Here is an 18942-nt window from a genome sequence, read left to right as displayed (position 1 = left end):
TTTTCTGATCACAGTGGTGTTTTAAATATACATTTTTACTTCCTATTAATGAACAAATATTACCAGGAGGTTTCTTGAAAAATGACATGAAAGGTCAAGCATATTCAGATTTTTTGGCTCATAACTATCTTTCATAGAGGTGAGGATGAACTGTTACCAGATGAAAGTCTCAGACTAATGGGAAATTGGAGATGTAGGAGAAGGATAGGAGCTGCTGTCACAGAGATATGGAAGGAGAGTATGAGCCATTTATATATGGAATTATGAAAGGGAGAATGATAGGGAATAAAGATTTCTTTACTAACCATGTTAAAACATTCATCCCTTCTTTGTTCTTTAAGTGACTTTTAAATAAATGTTTTTCTATTTGTATAAAAGTTAAGGGACTAAATGCTAATATTACCAAGGGAGCTATAATTAGACATATGAACTATTTAGAGGCAGCTAAGATTGAACCTGGTCCGTGTGAGATATGAACTGCTGTTCCTTATTGGAAACAAAAGCGAACAAAAAAAGAAATATTTAAATTATATACTTGCCTTTATGGAGTTTATCCCCAAGACAAAATCCAACCTGATTAAAATAATAGAATCATCTGATTCAGAGACAGATGCCTCAGTTTTGCCAGAATTTCAAATAAAGCCTCCATCATTTAAGATGGATAATTGAAAAAGGTAGATGCTAAATGAAACAGTTGCATATTTTCAGAGCAAATTCTTATATCAGAATGTATCAGAAAAAGGTCTCTATTTAGGACAAAAAAGTCTGACTTTGAATTCCAACTCTGTAATACGTTGCTTATATGACTCAGAATAAATTATTTAACTTCTCTGGGCCTCAGTTTCTTATTTTTTTTAAAGTGAAGCTAGACCAAATGATCTCTAAATTTATATCTAAATCATGATTCTAGTATTTTAATCAGGTTGGATTTTTTATCCTTGGGGAAAATTTCCATGAAGACAGGTAGAAAGTTTAAATATTTCTTTTCTGAAAAAGGAAATAATGCATAGAAACAGCTGTTAAAGAGAGAAACAGCTGTGAGTACATTAATAGGAATTCTTTAATTCCCTTCTCTCCTCTAGAAGTCAGTGGGGATTTCCATGTTGTATTTGTGAACAATAGTTAATATAATTTTTCATGTGATAACTGTAGAGCAAATAGAGCAAAGTCTAAAATATAATTAAGGATAAGTGTTTTTAATTAACTTGTAACCCTTGAGTGGCAAAGTAGAGCCACAAATCAGTTATGCATTGTCAGCTCTAATAAGTGAAAATATATTATACAATATATTTCAATCTCTGCATACCAAAAAGGCAATATTTTTCTATGGTTATATTTATCAGTATAGCTTGAATTTTGATTCATTTAAAGTTACTAATGTGTCTGACTTATTGATCATTATTGACCACTAATTAGTAGTAGACCATGACAAAACTAAAAGGGAACAAGGAACACTCTTATTCTTCACTTTACAAATCATGAAAAATATGACCCCCATTGTAAAGGGCTAAAAACCAAGTTGTACTGAGGTCCAAGCACTCGAGGCTAATTACCAATTGAACAATATTCTATTAACATATGCTAGAAGAATGGCCCTGCCCAGCTATTCTGACCTGGCTTGATCTGTGGGTATATATAGTAAATGAAAAGAGGGATCAGAGGGTAGAGTAAGCCAAATGGGAGTGACTTTTCTGGTGGTGGAGAAAAAGAAAGGAGATGTGGGGTTTCCTGTGTCCGTTCCTCTTATTTTGACCAAGAATAAAGATCAAGGACTTTTGTTGATCCCAATTCCAGTTGATTCTAAGATATCCAGGATACTAAGTTGGTCATCACACCCCATGACAGTCAAACTCCCACAGTATTCTTTTCAATGTAATGGATAGGAGATAGTGGAAGAAATATGAACTTATCTTGAATATACTAAATTTCTTAAAACTTATGTTAAATTCATCTTTTATGTGTTGTTTGAATATTGTAGACTGGAGTAATTCTCGGGATTAATTTATTTTATATACAGACTTTATTCATTTTGCTTGTGATTGGCTTAACTTGCTGAACTTACATATACCTTGATATGTTTAATTAAAGCAATGTAGTACATGGTTTTCTTTTGTGATGAATGAAAGTATTAGGAGACAAGGTAATATTAACCTCTGTAGATATATATCTAATATATAACTAACAAATTGCTTTTAATTAGGGTTGTTTGCTTCACATGAATAAGAAATAAGATGCTATCTCAATTCTAGTCAACAAGTAGAACCTACTATTTTCTAGACACTCTGATAATCATTAATATAAAGAAAGGCTAAATGACTCTGCTGGCAAGAAGTTTATAGTTTAACATGGGGAAAACATTATACAAACAACTATGTATAAGCAAGGAATATTATATATTAGAGATAACCATTAGAGGGAAGGAATGAGAAGTAAGGGGGTTATGAAAGACTTCTTTGTAGAAGATAGTATTTTAGATGGCTCTTGAAAAAAGAGAAGGAAGCCTGGAAGTAGAAATGAGAAAACAGCATAAATAAAAGCAGGCAAACCAGTTGGAGGAAAAGTATTTAATAAGTAGGCAGAACATAATTTAGGAGGAAGAGAAAAAGAAGCTAGTGTCAGTGGATTACAGAGTGCATTGAGAGAAGAATGGTGTATGGAAATTAGAAAAGTAGAAGATTATGAAGGGATTGGAATTTTATCTTCCAGATAAGACAAAGTCACTGAAATTTATTGAATAGGAAGAGTGACATGGTCAGAAATACTTTAGGCAGATTTATTTGCTAGCCTGTTTATAGATTGACTGACTAAAGCATCTCTGCTTTGTAAATGATATCACATTGGATGGGTTAGGAGATGGCCTGGTTTATGATTTCAATAACTCAAGGAATTCCTCAAGACAGAAACTGCAGATTAGGAGGCAGTTAATTGTTAGAATACACAGGAGCCACCTGACAATGGCTGCTGGAGATACAACCCAGAATGGATCTCCTCTTGAGAGAGGATGATACAAGGAGACTAAGAGGAGTTGCTGTTCTTTGACCTCTTTGACCTATTGCATTGTCTGAACTCTCCACTCTCCTCTCTCCTCTTCTCTCTGCCTCCAATTTATCTCATTCTCAGTCTGCAACACCTGTGTCAGCAAAGATTGCTCTGCAATTCCTTCAGATGTTATGATCTCGGTTGTGGAGGCTTTCAGAGAATTGATCTGCCCCTTAACAGTTAAAATGTTAGATGATTATTTATGAGCATTGACAGCATAAAGGACTTACAATCACACAGCCAATATATGTTGAAAGCAGGACAAATCATCCTAATCTTTCTGCAGTTCTCAATTCATTATGCCACATTTCCTTTTCTTTTAATAAGACACAAGTCAATCACCATCATTAAGAAAGAAAGAAAGAGCTAGTAGAAGTGACCTAAATCTATATAGGTAAAGAGCAAAACAACAACCATGGAAAAATCAAGCAGTTCACAAGAAAGTTCCAAAAGCAAAAAAAAAAAATCATTTAGGATGTGTTAAGTGTTCATGATAACGCAAATTGAATGGTTATAAAATTAAATTTTTAATTGTCTTCTGTGAAGCCATATATTTATTTTCAGAAGAGCATCCTAATTAAAAACAGACTACTTACCAGGATATTTATTGGTCACTCAGTGATAAATTCTTTGAGCCTGAAAACTCATGAAAGATAGAAAAAAATGGCTCTCCGTCTTATGCTATTTTCTATGGCTTTTGCAGAAGTAAAGTGACTTAAAGGAGGTCAGAAGATGGGAAGAATTACAGTTTTTAGACTATCTTCAAACATTACCTTAGCTGGTAATAGTCTAAAGATGAGATTCTTATCCAACGAGAACAAGTGGACATAATGGAGAAACTGAATTATGTCAATCTTAACATTTTTGAAACTATAAGGCAAAAGAAAATTGAAACTAAATGTAAGTCTGACAGGCGCTTAAAGAAGAAAATAATGTTATGGAATATATTGTATTGCAGTCCTCGTGATAACTATTTGCAAAAAAAAAAAACCCAAACTGAATTATAAATTTTTCATTTGAGAAAAAAAATTGCTGGAAATGTCAAATAATCCAACAAAAACTATATTTAATTATCTTTTAATAGATAGAAAATAGTTCATTATTAATGTGGGAACTGCTCCTGAATCAACTGTCTGGGTATAGTCAGAACATGAATTGTTAACAATGTAAAATGTTATAACAGAGATGAAAATTAGTATTAATTAGAAGATAAAAATGAAAGAAATATATAGTGTATAATCAAAAATTTCAAATTGAACTATTTAAAATAAGACATTGATATAAAAAAAAAGGAAATAGGAGTGAATACAGATACTGATTTTTACAATTCATTTAAAAATGTTGGTCTGACCTTAACCAACATAATAATGATGAAGAGACTAAGAGCATAGAAAATTCTTCAACTCTTATTAAACACTTGATGTTCTTGATCATTGACAGAAATAATAGCTAAGGGCAATACTGATTTGGAATATTGACTCATTTGTAAAATTTTATGAAGAGGAATAGATAATGTAAGTGTATGAGCATCAATTCCTCATAACATGAAGAATGACATTGGAAGGGAAAGAAAGTTAAAGCATGATCAAACTATTCAAAGTCATTCCATGGAAAAGAGGAAACTAAAATGACAAAAATAGGTAAAATAATGGAAAATACATGAAATAATAAGAAAGACCCCCGCTTTGTTAGGTAAGTCCCCTATGGTAGATTTTTAAGAGACCATGACAAGAATTTCACAAGATTGTGAGATAGGTTTTAATTTATATCACTGAAGGGAGTACCCATATCTCTGAGATAAGAAATCCTTCATAGTACTGAAATAAGAGTATTAATATATGTAAATCCTTTATAATTAAGAATGGATGTAGGTTATACAGCTCTACATATTGTGAATGTGGGGTCTTGGCTTTATACAAAGCAATAGACTTTTAAATTCATTTGTTCCCTTAAGAAAACCAAACAAGATGAATATAATGATATAGCACTAAATCTTTTAGTGAAGAATACCTAAATCAGATTTCAGTTTCTCATTTTTATAGTATTAAAAAGTCAGAAATTGATATGACTTTGGTTTCTGACCAAAAAAATTATTCCCATCTAAAAAATTTCTGAGCAGGATAATAGAAGGAAAGGAGGGAATCAACTAGGGACAAAAGTAAGTCGTACAGTACCTCCTCATTTCAAATCACATTTTGACTAAATGCTATGATAGAGAGCTAAGAAAAGAAAGCAGGCAAAGTGAGAGGGAATCAAGAAATAAAGAATATGCAGAGATAAATACATACAAACTGTTTTGGGAAATGACTGTATTTGAATCACTCAACTAGCATATATTAAGTACTTGTGCCAGAAGTGCTAAAGCACTGAGATACAGAACTTTGTTTCTTTTATATTTTCAATCATATATAAATTTAACTCCTTCCTCTTTTTTCCATAAGTACTAACCCAGGCCTCTTTTCAATTCAACTGAATTCTTCTAGCATTCTCCTGACCTTTGATTTTTCTCTCCTTATTGTGGGGGGGGAACAAATGGCAGAAGTAGTCATTGGTTTTTACACAGGAAGCTATATTATAGAGTTTTTGGAAGTTGAAAAGACAACTTATAGCAATTTTAGATAGCTTAAATGTGTGTGTATTCATTTATATATAATATCTTTTTATATATAACATATAAGTATGCTATATTCTTTTCTATGTAACATATTTTATATGTTTTATAACAGAAATATGCAGATGTGTATGTATATGCATTTATATATTATGTTTTTATATTAGAATGTAAACTCATTAGTAATGATTATTTAATTTGTTCTATTCATATCTATAAAGTTTAATATGGTTCTTGACACACAGTAGAAACTTCACAAATGTACAGTGATTGATTTATTTTTTAATTCCCCCAGCCAAAAGCGATTTTTCTCTCTTGCAGCACTCCTACTATGACTCTTGCAGGCACTTTCACACTTCATTTTCTAGCATATTTTTATTTATGAAACCACCTTATCCTTCAACTTGTTAGTGATCACCTTGAAGGCAACGAGCCATATCAAATTCCCTTTCCAGTCTCTGCTCTGGTCTTAGTGCCTCAGAAATAACAGGCATATTAATGAATATATGAAATGCAGTATAGTAAATACATCATTGGACTTGGACTCCAAAAGACCCAAGTTCTAATTCTTTTTGGATATTTTACCAGCTATGTCATCTTTGGTACATTACTTAACTTTTTAGATCTCAGTTTCCTTATTTGTAAAATGAGAGGGTTGCTATTGACCTTTAAGCCATTTTTTTTTTTTAGCTTTAAAATCTAAGTTTACATAATAGATTTAATAGTCTAGTTTTTATTCATTGATAATTGTTTTTGCTATGGATTATTTTTGTAAGTACAAAACACCACAATTATATTTAAGTAAATTATCTATACACTATTGAAAGAATAAAAATGAAGTCAGACAAGTCTCTAAAGAACAAACAGCCTCTGCAATTTAATTTCATTTGTTCAGGACTATTTCAACACAAATGTAAGCATACAATAGTTTTAATTGGATTTAAGGAAAATTCTGTTCATACTCTCACAGTAATTGTGTTCTAGGGAGAAAATTACCTAACTGGTGGCTTCACTTAGGCTTTGGTTAAATATAATATGCTATAAACAGATTTTACAGTGTAAATTGTCCAGCTGTGTTGCAAGGAGCCATTTGTTTTTGTTTGCAAATGCAAGCTGAAATCTGGAATCTATTTTAAATTGTTTAATTAGCAAGAAAATTTTAATAAATGATCTAAAACTTTCAAGGGCTAATGCCCCTTCTTTAGTCTCATAAGCCTACATTAGAATTTTGTCGTCTTTATAATTTCTTAGATCCTTCTGATTACTTTTATTTATGTTTCTTGTGTTTAAAATTATTGTTTTTATTTCACCAGAGTCGGACGTTTGTTTTAAAAATCCTGAGTTAGAAATTTTCAAGACATTTAAGACAAAAATATTAAGGAGGAATGTTATATTATAAAACAGTTACTAATGTGCCCGCTTTGTCTTTTGAACATTAGTTTTTATGCATGTGTTGAGAAATAAGGCACATTTTGTTGCAGTGACTGATTTTATCCTTATTACTGAGTTCACAGATTCAAATATGAAAATAAGTTGGGGAACAGGTTGATGTCTTTCAGACAAGAGAATGAAATAGCACAAATTGCTAGATATGTGCTAGATTCTCTAGAACTTATTGAAAACCTACTAGTTATAAAGGTTTGTTTCAGACTTTCCAGACAGTTTAAAAAGCTCTACTTCCTAAATTTAATAAATTAATGCTCTTCAAGAGGAAAGGAGACCAAATACAAGTGAAAATAATATAGCTAGACTTTCCCCTACATTATAGCAGTTTATTCCTGCCACTTCTGCAGGTAATATATGCACAATATTCAACAAATATTTATTAAATATCTACCACATGTTATATGCTTCATTATCACTATTAAAAGTAAAATACTACTAATAAAGCATTTAACACAGAACCTACCATATAGTAGACACTTAATAATGCTGATTGATAAAAAGAAAAATATAACAAATTAAATAATTATAGTTTCCTCCAATTGCCCAGGAACATGTATATATGGATTTTTATTATGAAAACAAGTTTAAAAAGAGAACCACAATATTAATAAATATTAATAAACAAATATATAGATAATTCAGTGATGTAACCATATAAAAGTAAACACTAAATATTTGAAAAAATAGGAAAGATGAAAAGTATGTTGATGCTATTAGTTTTTCATGTAACTGAAGTTTGATGGGAATGAAATGGAAAGATCTAATTAGGAAATTAACTCTTGGGCAAAGTTTGAAAAGATGCCCATTGGTGAGTGGAGAAAACCAGAAAGGGGATTCATACTGTGGGAAATGTGAAGCTTTATAACATTAAAATGGAAGTAGATTTGGCTTGTGTAGAGAATTTTAAGGACTTTGATAGACTATCCACCTTGAAAATAGAAGATGGTAGGAAGGTTCAAATTCCTGGAGGCTCCATGTCAAAGACAGACCTGAAATAATGGTGAAAAGTCTTTTTTGTTTTAGTAAGAAGTTTGAATATCACCCAGCTGCCAATTGCCCAGCAAACATGAGCACCAGGTATAGGCTGTCTATCTCCCCAATACCTAAATCTGCTTGACCCAGATAAGAGTCCTATAAAAACACCAAACCCCCCCCCCCCATATTTTTTACTGGTTTTGGTGCCCTATTCCATTCAGTATCCTAGGGGACCTGATCTGTTTCCATCCTCTCTGACTTAATATTTCCTTTCAATAAAGTTGGTTTTCTTTACTTTCTCTTGCCTGATTTCCTACTTTTCTGTATTTAATTTTGTATTCTGCCCTTCCTTATATTCTACTTTGAAATCCTGAATCTCATTCAAACTACATTAAGATAGAAATGTAGAATTAAAATGCCTAAGCAAATTAAGCAAATAAGATGCACAGTGAGAGTCTAGAGGGGCTAATTGATAAAGTTTTAAAACTTATAGGATCATAAGGACCTACATCTTATAAATAAGGACACTTAGGACCACAGATGTTAATTGATTTATTCAAGGTTATAAACAGTTAGTAGAGTATGAATTCTCAGGTTTTCTCACTCCCAATTCTCTATGGCTCACCCTTCCCCCCCACCCCATACCACATTGTCTGTTTAACGATCAAGGCTATAATTTGATGTGATAGACAATTAGAGTTCATTTAAAGTCTGTAATTCAATTAAAAAACCTTTGAAGATTAATGAGATAATTTTTTATGAAGAATGACACTCCAAAGGAGCAAAATAAGGCAACTAAATGGTTTAATTACAAATGTGAATCCTCTTTTAAAAAAAAAAAAAGGCATCAGGAGCTTATATGTAACTTTGACAATTTAATGTAAGCACCATGTACTTGGATTTCCATAAGGTGAAAACACTGATGCTTATCTCCAAAGCACAGTATGAGATTCTGTAATCAAAGATTGCATATATTTCTTCTAATTGATTCATATAATATATGTTGTATTTTGATCCACTCATTCTCATAAAAATGAAAAACAAAGATAATTTCCTCTTTCTTTTAGGATAATCACCTCAGGAATCATGTTGTTATATAGAAAAATACATTTTGGGCATGGCTATGAGTATTCATAGTCATTAGAAAAAGACTGATATTCTTATAAAAGGTGTCCCAAATTTTAATTCAGTTTTAGGCCAAATAGTTAAAGTTTTAACATGCACTGAGACTTTGTGGACAACCTAAATATTAAATTTATTTTGCTAAACCTTTTAGATTTTTCTTCTGAAATTAACTCAATCTTTATCAAAAGGCAAGAGGACTGAGTCCAAAGAAAATTAGTTTCTTATTTCTAGTAATATAATTCCCTTCTTAAAGTGGATAAAATAGAAAGATAAATATAGACTGATTTACTTTTTTAAGGTATTCTTTTAATTTTTTTTCTGACAGTAAAGGGTCTAAAACTGATCAAATGGTAAAAAAGATATCTTCATAGTACTCTCTGTGGGTATTTAAGTTCGCTTGAATTTATTTTTTATTTGCATATAGGAGCCCTACAGAGTGATTCTTAAAGCTGGAAAATCACTTTAGAAAAAGCTCAACAAATAGGACTTTCATTTTATTAAGGCCTATTTTGTTGGTCAGCAGGATGCCTCATCACAACCCCACTGAGCTCAGCAGCACCTTGACAATCAGCAGGGAATTAATCCTGGTTAACAGTTATCCTATAAAAGGTCTGGTAATTAAGAAGTCAAATGAAATGTAAAACCTTCAGTCTCTTAAGGCATGCCTAATCTTATAATAGTATTGCATTATTTATATATGAACACATCTTCCTGTTCAATTGTGAACCCTAAAAAGGCAGGGTCAGTATTCAATATTGTCTACCCACCACATATAGTTACTTTCCAACAAAGCCATAACAAGGTAAGCCATCATTAGTTACAATGATGAGACCTCTTTACTTCATACCCCTGGGAAACAGCTTCTTAAGCAACAACTTCAGGGGACTGGTGTTCTGGGCTCTCTATTCTTAGTTTTATTTGGTGAGGTCTGAGATCTCTCCCCAAGTTCTACCCCTTTCATCAGTCTCTAAAGAATTGTCACAAGTGAAAACCTCTCTTCCCTGAAGCTCTAATCTCCTTTATAAGGTATCTTTTGGCTTTGCCAGTTGAAAATAACATACAGCTAAAATTTTACAAAGAATTTTGTCTGATCCTATTCTCTGAATAGTGATTTATTGTACATCTTATCCTTTCCCTTACACTGGAATCTTCTTGACGATTCACACAAGAACTTATTTTTTACATTCCTGTTACCCAATATAGTACTTTACAGATAACACATTGTAGTAAATATTTGTCATTCAAATTTATCATCACTGAAGGGTGAAGAAGAGAGTAGAAGACAAAATGAGAGAAGGAAGAAGGTGATAGGGGTTGAGGTCCCTTTAAGATGCCTTTTTAATTGCCCAACCCCCATGGGTCAAAAGCACTCTTTTGAATATCCGGGCCCAGCCACCTCCCATCAGCTCAGCTTCCTCCAACCCCCACCAGATCTGAGCTATCTGAAAAGCCCCCCAAGAACTTGGGGGTACTGGCCATCTTCTTTTAAGTATAAAAGGGCAAAACTGGAGCTCTCTCTTTGCAGGAGCACTCCCCCCCAACACATAGTATCCTTCCCGCCATGTAAGGGTTCCTGCCCACCCAGCGGCCACCTCTGGCCCTGGCGTCTTTCTAAATGAACTTTACTTCCAAATTTCTACAATAAACCTTTTATTTATCAATCTAGGTTTTTGAGACTGTAAATTCATTTACAGGGGACACTGCGCCTCATGGAATCTTTTCACCGAGAAACGGGGTTCCCCCTTTCCTTTCCCTCATTAAAGGGACACATTTGGATTTAATTTGGATCACCACACAAGATATTCTTAATGTACTCAAATATCTTAATTCTCTTCAACTTTGTACCACCCCCATCCTCCCTCATCTTAAAAGGATATATACTAATCCTTTTAGGAAGTGTTTCAAGAATTTTTTGAAGTTTGTTTGTTTAGGTGTCGGCCCAATATGTGGTTTGAGGACCCATACAGAGATTAGGAAAAAAAATTTTCAATATTATCAGCAGACCTATATCACTAGATTTCTAAAATATACCAAATATATGAAAAGTTTCGTATCAGCAAGATTTTTAAGTATATACAAGATTCATCTTTTTAAAGTTTCAAACTGGTTAAGTTACTGTACTCCTGTCTGTTGAATTTAGTTAGCCTAAAGGGACCTGACCTTAAATTTAGAAATTTGGGAAACAACTCTGGTAGTGAAACTCAGAAGAAAAGTTGGTTTTGAAGAGCTATAAATGCTCTGAACTTCTTTATTCTGAAGTAAACCAACCACTCTTCTGTTTTCAGCCACTTTTATGTGTAATTTCCAAATTATTCCTAAATATATTATAAAAATTCAGCTTGGAGGTCAGAAGATCTGTATTTGACAGTTGATAAGTTAATAAAATTGCTATATAATACTGAAAATTAGTGTAACGGACAAAAATATCTAAAGATATCTCTTAAAAGCACATTATGTGATAGGGATAGAAAATATTATTAAGCATTGGTAAATGCACAGAATCCCTTTATAGATATCTCCCCAATAAGGACAATGGTTCTTTTCAGAAGAATCATGAGATTTTGCAATGTCTTGGAGTGGTTGTTTATCTCTAATGATATTCTATAGCTGAACTTGATTAGTTAATTACATAGGAAAGTGGAGATTTCGGATTCACTGGAAAAGCATTCCATGTAATCCATTGCATTTGACATGGGCCCTCTTGTTGATTCCTTCTATTGTGAGAGGGGCTCATTTCTTGGCTTCTGAAGAATTTGTTCTTTTCTGTTCTAATTGACTAATTGACTTTGTGAGTGTGGAAAGGTCAAAATGTTCTACAATACAGGTTTGTAGCTAGTTTAGAATTAATGCCCCAGAGGAACAAGAAGTGATAGTTAAATGTGACCTTCAGGAACCCATTCCAGCAGTAAGGAGAAAGTGGCTCATTTAGCAACATTGCTGTCTTTAGACATGAACTCTTTGAGAGCAAAGCTATATAGGAATAGTTTCTAGACACTATGTAGTTAAGAGTATACTTTGAGATATGGGGGAAATATTTTAAATTTGTCACATATTCAAAATAAATATATTTTTGTAAAATATAATTATGTTAAGTGTTTAAATGGAACTAGTCTATTAATCATTGGCCCCTAATTTGAGGTGAGTGAGAGAGACCATAACCATTAGTAATAGTGAAAAAAAAAACATGGAAGCCCTCAAAGTATCCTAGAATTCTCAGGGGAAGATTAGTAGGGTCAGCACTGAGAAAGTGAGTGAGTGTTTTAACTCCCTACACATTAAACAAGTAACTAAAAGCTTAATGAGCACATTCAAGTAAGTTATTTAAGGAAGGGTAATTCTTTGAAAGGAAGTAAACATATCAATGGTGGTATAAGAGCTTATTGATACTGTTTTAGTCATGGACAGAAATTGTATTGAACTCATAATATTTCATAACAATTTTCTATTTTGTATGTTCATGTTTAGAATGAACATGAATTCTATTCAAGAGATTAAACACAAACATTTCATTGCAACATCTTAGCAGCTATTATTTCATTATTGCTCATATGTTTTTAAATTGATGCTCATAGGGGGCGGAGCCAAGATGGCGGAGAAGAAACACACGACTCTGTGAACGTCCTCACTCCCTCACAACCAATTAGATAAATCAGCCTCAGAATAAGCCCAGGACTGATAGATACCACAAGGACTGGAAGCACGACTTACCAGCTGAAGAGAATCTGGAGTTTCAATAGAAAAGGTCAGTCCCCAGGGGAGGAAGAAGAGAGGCCAGCACAGACGGCTGGGTGCTCCCATACTGCGCCCATTGCACTGGGAAGGGCTCTGGGATCAGAGAAGCCACTAAGGTAAAGGAATCTGGCACAGGCTGTTAGCTCTTCTCTGCTAATTATTTAGCAGTTCAGAAGAGAAAGCCAAAATATTTTAAAACTCAGATTAGATTTTCCCCGGACCCTGGAGGTGACTCAGCAGATCTCGGCACCAGGGGGTGTGGCCTCAGCTACCACCTGAGAATAGTTAAGAGATTGACAAGTGGGTGGATACGGCCCAAGGCAACACACACTGCCTAGCTTAGCTGGAAGGAGTGGAACTCAGCTCCAGGAAGTCCCAGAGAAGCAGAACCTTTGAACTAGGGACCTCGGTTTCTGGCAGACACTTCCAGTTTGAGCACAGGGGCTTTTCACATCACCTGCTGCAGACATCCACGCCCCACCGGGAAGCAAAGGCTGGGCTTTGTGCTGCCTTTACTGTTCAGCGCCCTCGGGGCACAGCAGTGCTAATCACCTCTGAGGCACTTCCAGGGAGGGGGTGGGGAACTCTCTCCCAGAGCTCTATCTTAGCTCAGGCGCAGGAGCCGCTGCATCCATCCGGTCTGGGAGGAAGCTGGTAAAGAAGTAAATAAATAATTTCCTACCCCAGGGACAGACCCCAAAAGATTTTTTAAATATGAGCAAAAAAACCAGAAAAACCATAGATTCCTTCTATACAGAGAAAGAGCGGGTATCCAACCCCAAGGAAGTTAACAGCAGAGAGTCAGCAGATAACAACCTAAAGGGGAACGATCCCTGCCCCCCATCACATAACTCTCTCCTAGAAGACACTATTAAAAAATTAAGGGAGTTTGAAGAAAAATGGGGAAAGGAAAGGGAAGCTATGATAGAGAATAACAACGTCCTGAAATTGGAGTTGGAAAAAATAAAGAATTCACAGGAGATGCAGGGAAACAAAATTTATGAATTAGAAAAGGTTTAAAAAACACAGGAAAGTAGGATTTCTGAATTGGAAAAGATAAAAAAGTCTTAAGAAAATAGAATTTCTGAATTGGAAAAAGAAAATAATTCTCAAAAAAAAAATTAGGGAAATGGAAAAAAATTCAATAGAGCAAAATAATTCATTTAAAAACGAAATTGGGCATTTACAAAAAGAACTAAAAACTGTGAAAGAAGAAAATAACTCCTTAAAAGTCAGGATGGAACAAATAGAAATGAATGACTCACAGAGAACCCAAGAATCAGTCAAACAAAACAAAAAAAATGAGAAACTGGAGAACAACGTCAAATACTTACTGGGAAAATCTATAGACCTGGAAAATAGATCTAGGAGAGATAATCTGCGGATTATTGGACTTCCAGAAAACTATGACCAAAAAAAGAGCCTAGATTCTATTTTACAGGAAATTATCAAAGAGAACTGTCCAGAGATAATAGAAACAGAGGGGAAAGTAGATGTTGAAAGAATTCATCGAACTCCTTCTGAAATAGACCCTAAAAAAAGAACACCACGGAATATTGTGGCTAAGCTGCAGAATTACCACACAAAGGAGAAAATCCTGCAAGCACCTAGAAAAAAACAATTTAAATACCAAGGTGCCACAATAAGGGTCACCTAAGATCTGGCTGCCTCCACATTAAAAGATAGAAGGGCCTGGAACCTGATATTCCGTAAGGCAAAAGATCAAGGACTGCAACCAAGAATGAACTACCCAACTAAGTTTAGCATCTTTTTCCATGGAAGAAGATGGTCATTCAATGAAACAGAGGAATTCTATATGTTTCTAAGAAAAAAACCAGACTTAAACAAAAAATTTGATCTACATCTACAAGACTGAAGAGAAACAGAAAAAGGTACACAGAACCCTTGAGAACTGTAACTCTGTTGTGGGTATATAAAAAGTACTCAAGGATAATTTGATTTTACTGATATAAAAGAAAAAAAGGGGGGGTGTAGTAAAGGGAAGGAGGTCGGTTCAGAAAAAGGGGAAGGAATGATAAAAAGAGGGAAACTACATCCCAGGAAGAGGCATAGAAAATACACCATATCTGAGGGAACTTAGTGAGGGGGAGAATCATTGTGTGAATCTTACTCTCATCAGGAGAGGGTCAAAGAGTAAATAATTAACATATTTGTTTTTCAGAGAATTTTTTCTCACCTCATTAAAAGGGGGGAGAGGAAAAGGGAAAAGGAAAAGGAGAATAAGTGAAGGGACTTGGAGGGAGGGGGGAGGGATACTAAAAAAAAAAAAAGGGAGGGTTGCGCGTCACAAGGGGGGTCTGTAAATTAAATATCGGGGAGGGGGATCAGGGGGGTCAAGGGAAAAAGCATAATCTGGGGATAATATGATGGCAGGAAATACAGAATTAGTAATTTTAACTGTAAATGTAAATGGGATGAACGATCCCATCAAACGGAGACAGATAGTAGATTGGATCAAAAAGCAGAACCCTACAATATGTTGTCTACAGGAAACACACTTAAAGCAGGGAGATACATACAGAGTAAAGGTAAAAGGTTGGAACAGAGCCTATTATGCTTCAGGTAAAGCCAAAAAAGCAGGGGTAGCTATCCTTATCTCAGATCAAGCAAAAGCAGAAGTAGATCTCATTAAAAAAGATAAGGAAGGAAACTATATCCTGCTGAAAGGTAGCATAAATAATGAAGCCATATCAGTACTAAACATATATGCACCAAGTGGTATAGCATCTAACTTTCTAAAGGAAAAGTTAAGAGAATTGCAAGAAGAAATAGACAGTAAAACTATAATAGTGGGAGATCTCAACCTTGCACTCTCAGATTTAGACAAATCAAACCACAAAACAAACAAGAAAGAAATTAAAAAAGTAAATAGAACATTAGAAAAACTAGGTATGATAGACCTTTGGAGAAAACTGAATGGCAATAGAAAGGAATATACTTTCTTCTCAGCAGTTCATGGATCCTATACAAAAATAGACCATATATTAGGACATAAAGATCTCAAAATTAAATGTAGGAAGGCAGAAATAATAAATGCCTTCTTCTCAGATCACAATGCAATAAAAGCTACATTCAGTAAAAAGTTAGGGGTAAATAGACCAAAAAGTAATTGGAAACTGAATAATCTCATCTTAAAGAATGACTGGGTGAAAGAGCAAATTATAGAAACAATTAACAATTTCACCCAAGATAATGACAATGATGAGACATCATATCAAAATCTTTGGGATGCAGCTAAAGCAGTAATAAGGGGAAATTTTATATCTTTAGAGGCTTATTTGAAGAAAATAGAGAAAGAGAAGATTAACGAATTGGGCTTACAACTTAAAAGGCTAGAAAAAGACCAAATTATAAACCCCCAACCAAAAATTAAACTTGAAATACAAAAATTAAAAGGAGAAATCAATAATATTGAAAGTAAAAAAACTATTGAATTAATAAATAAAACCAAGAGTTGGTTTTATGAAAAAGCCAATAAAATAGATAAATCTTTGGTAAATTTGATCAAAAAAAAGAAAGAGGAAAATCAAATTGATAGTCTTACAAATGAAAAGGGGGATCTTTCCACCAATGAAGAGGAAATTAGAGAAATAATAAGGAGTTACTTTGCCCAACTTTATGCCAATAAATTTGATAACTTAAGTGAAATGGATGACTTCCTCCAAAAATATAGGCTCCCTAGATTAACAGAGGAGGAGATAAATTGCTTAAATAATCCCATTTCAGAAAAAGAAATAGAACAAGCTATTAATCAACTCCCCAGGAAAAAATCCCCAGGGCCAGATGGATTCACATGTGAATTCTACCAAACATTTAAAGAACAATTAGCCCCAATGCTATATAAAATATTTGAAAAAATAGGGGATGAAGGAGTCCTACCAAACTCCTTTTATGACACAGACATGGTACTGATACCTAAACCAGGTAGATTGAAAACTGAGAAAGAAAATTATAGACCAATCTCCTTAATGAATATTGATGCTAAAATCTTAAATAAGATATTAGCAAAAAGACTTCAGAAAATCATCTCCAGGATAATACACTATGATCAAGTAGGATTTGTTCCAGGAATGCAGGGCTGGTTTAATATTAGGAAAACTATTAATATAATTGACCATATTAATAATCAAATTAATAAGAACCATATGATCATCTCAATAGATGCAGAAAAAGCATTTGACAAAATCCAACATCCATTCCTACTAAAAACTCTTGAGAGTATAGGAATAAATGGACTATTCCTTAGAATAATCAGGAGCATATATTTAAGACCTTCAGTAAGCATAATATGCAATAGAAATAAACTGCAACCTTTCCCAGTAAGATCAGGAGTGAAACAAGGTTGCCCACTATCACCATTACTATTCAATATAGTACTGGAAACGCTAGCCTCGGCAATAAGAGCCGAGAAAGAGATTCAAGGAATTAGAGTAGGAAATGAGGAAATTAAACTATCACTTTTTGCAGATGACATGATGGTATACTTAGAGAACCCCAAAGACTCTGCTAAAAAGCTACTAGAAATAATTCAAAATTTCAGCAAAGTGGCAGGATACAAAATAAATCCACATAAATCCTCGGCATTTTTATATATCACTAACAAAATGCAATAGCAAGAGATATAAAGAGAAATTCCATTCCAAACAAATGTTGAGAGTATAAAGTATTTGGGAATCCATCTACCAAAGAAAAGTCAGGAATTATATGAGAAAAATTACAAAACACTTGCCACAAAAATAAAATCAGATTTAAATAATTGGAAAGACATTCAGAGCTCTTGGATAGGCAGAGCGAATATAATAAAGATGACAATACTCCCCAAACTAATCTATTTATTTAGTGCTATACCAATCAGACTCCCAAGAAACTATTTCAATGACCTAGAAAAAATAACAACAAAATTCATATGGAAGAATAAAAGGTCGAGAATTGCAAGGGAACTAATGAAAAAAAAACTCAGAGGAAGGTGGTCTAAGTGTACCTGATCTAAATCTATATTATATAGCAGCAGTCACCAAAACCATTTGGTATTGGCTAAGAAATAGACCAGTAGATCAGTGGAACAGATTAGATACAAAGGACAAAAAAGGGTACATATATAGCAACCTAATCTTTGACAAACCCAAAGATACCAACATTAGGGACAAAAATTCATTATTCGGAAAAAACTGTTGGGAAAACTGGAAATTAGTATGGCAGAAATTAGATATGGATCCACACTTAACACCATATACCAAGATAAGATCAAAATGGGTCCATGATTTAGGCATAAAGAGGGAGATAATAAATAGATTAGAAGAACAGAGGATAATCTACCTCTCAGACTTGTGGAGGAGGAAGGAATTTATGACCAGAGGAGAACTAGAGATTATTATTGATCACAAAATAGAAAATTTTGATTACACCAAATTAAAAAGTTTCTGCACAAACAAAACTAATGCAAACAAGATTAGAAGGGAAGTAACAAATTGGGAAAATATTTTTAAAAACAAAGGTTCTGACAAAGGTCTCATTTCCAAAATATATAGAGAACTGACCCTAATTTATAAGAAACCGAACCATTCTCCAATTGATAAATGGTCAAAGGATATGAACAGACAATTCTCAGAGGAAGAAATTGAAACTATATCCACTCACATGAAAGAGTGTTCCAAATCACTACTGATCAGAGAAATGCAAATTAAGACCACTCTGAGATACCACTACACACCTGTCAGATTGGCTAAGATGACAGGAACAAATAATGATGAATGTTGGAGGGGATGTGGGGAAACTGGGACACTAATACATTGCTGGGTGAGTTGCAAAAGAATCCAGCCATTCTGGAGAGCAATCTGGAATTATGCCCAAAAAGTTATCAAACTGTGCATACCCTTTGACCCAGCAGCGCTACTACTGGGCTTATATCCCAAAGAAATACTAAAGAACGAAAAGAGACATATATGTGCCAAAATGTTTGTGGCAGCTCTTTTTGTAGTAGCTAGAAAATGGAA

At 33.9% G+C, this 18942-nt stretch overlaps 1 protein-coding gene across 1 annotated transcript in view; it reads right to left on the bottom strand.

Annotated features, from left to right (window-relative positions):
- CTNND2 (catenin delta 2) overlaps positions 1–18942 on the bottom strand; it is a 1154077-nt gene that overhangs the window by 259111 nt on the left and 876024 nt on the right.

Source organism: Sminthopsis crassicaudata, chromosome 1 (assembly GCF_048593235.1).
Source record: "Sminthopsis crassicaudata isolate SCR6 chromosome 1, ASM4859323v1, whole genome shotgun sequence".
Classification (NCBI taxonomy): domain Eukaryota; kingdom Metazoa; phylum Chordata; class Mammalia; order Dasyuromorphia; family Dasyuridae; genus Sminthopsis; species Sminthopsis crassicaudata.
Note: the sequence above shows the minus strand (reverse complement) of the source record. Positions and strands in the feature narration are given on the sequence as shown.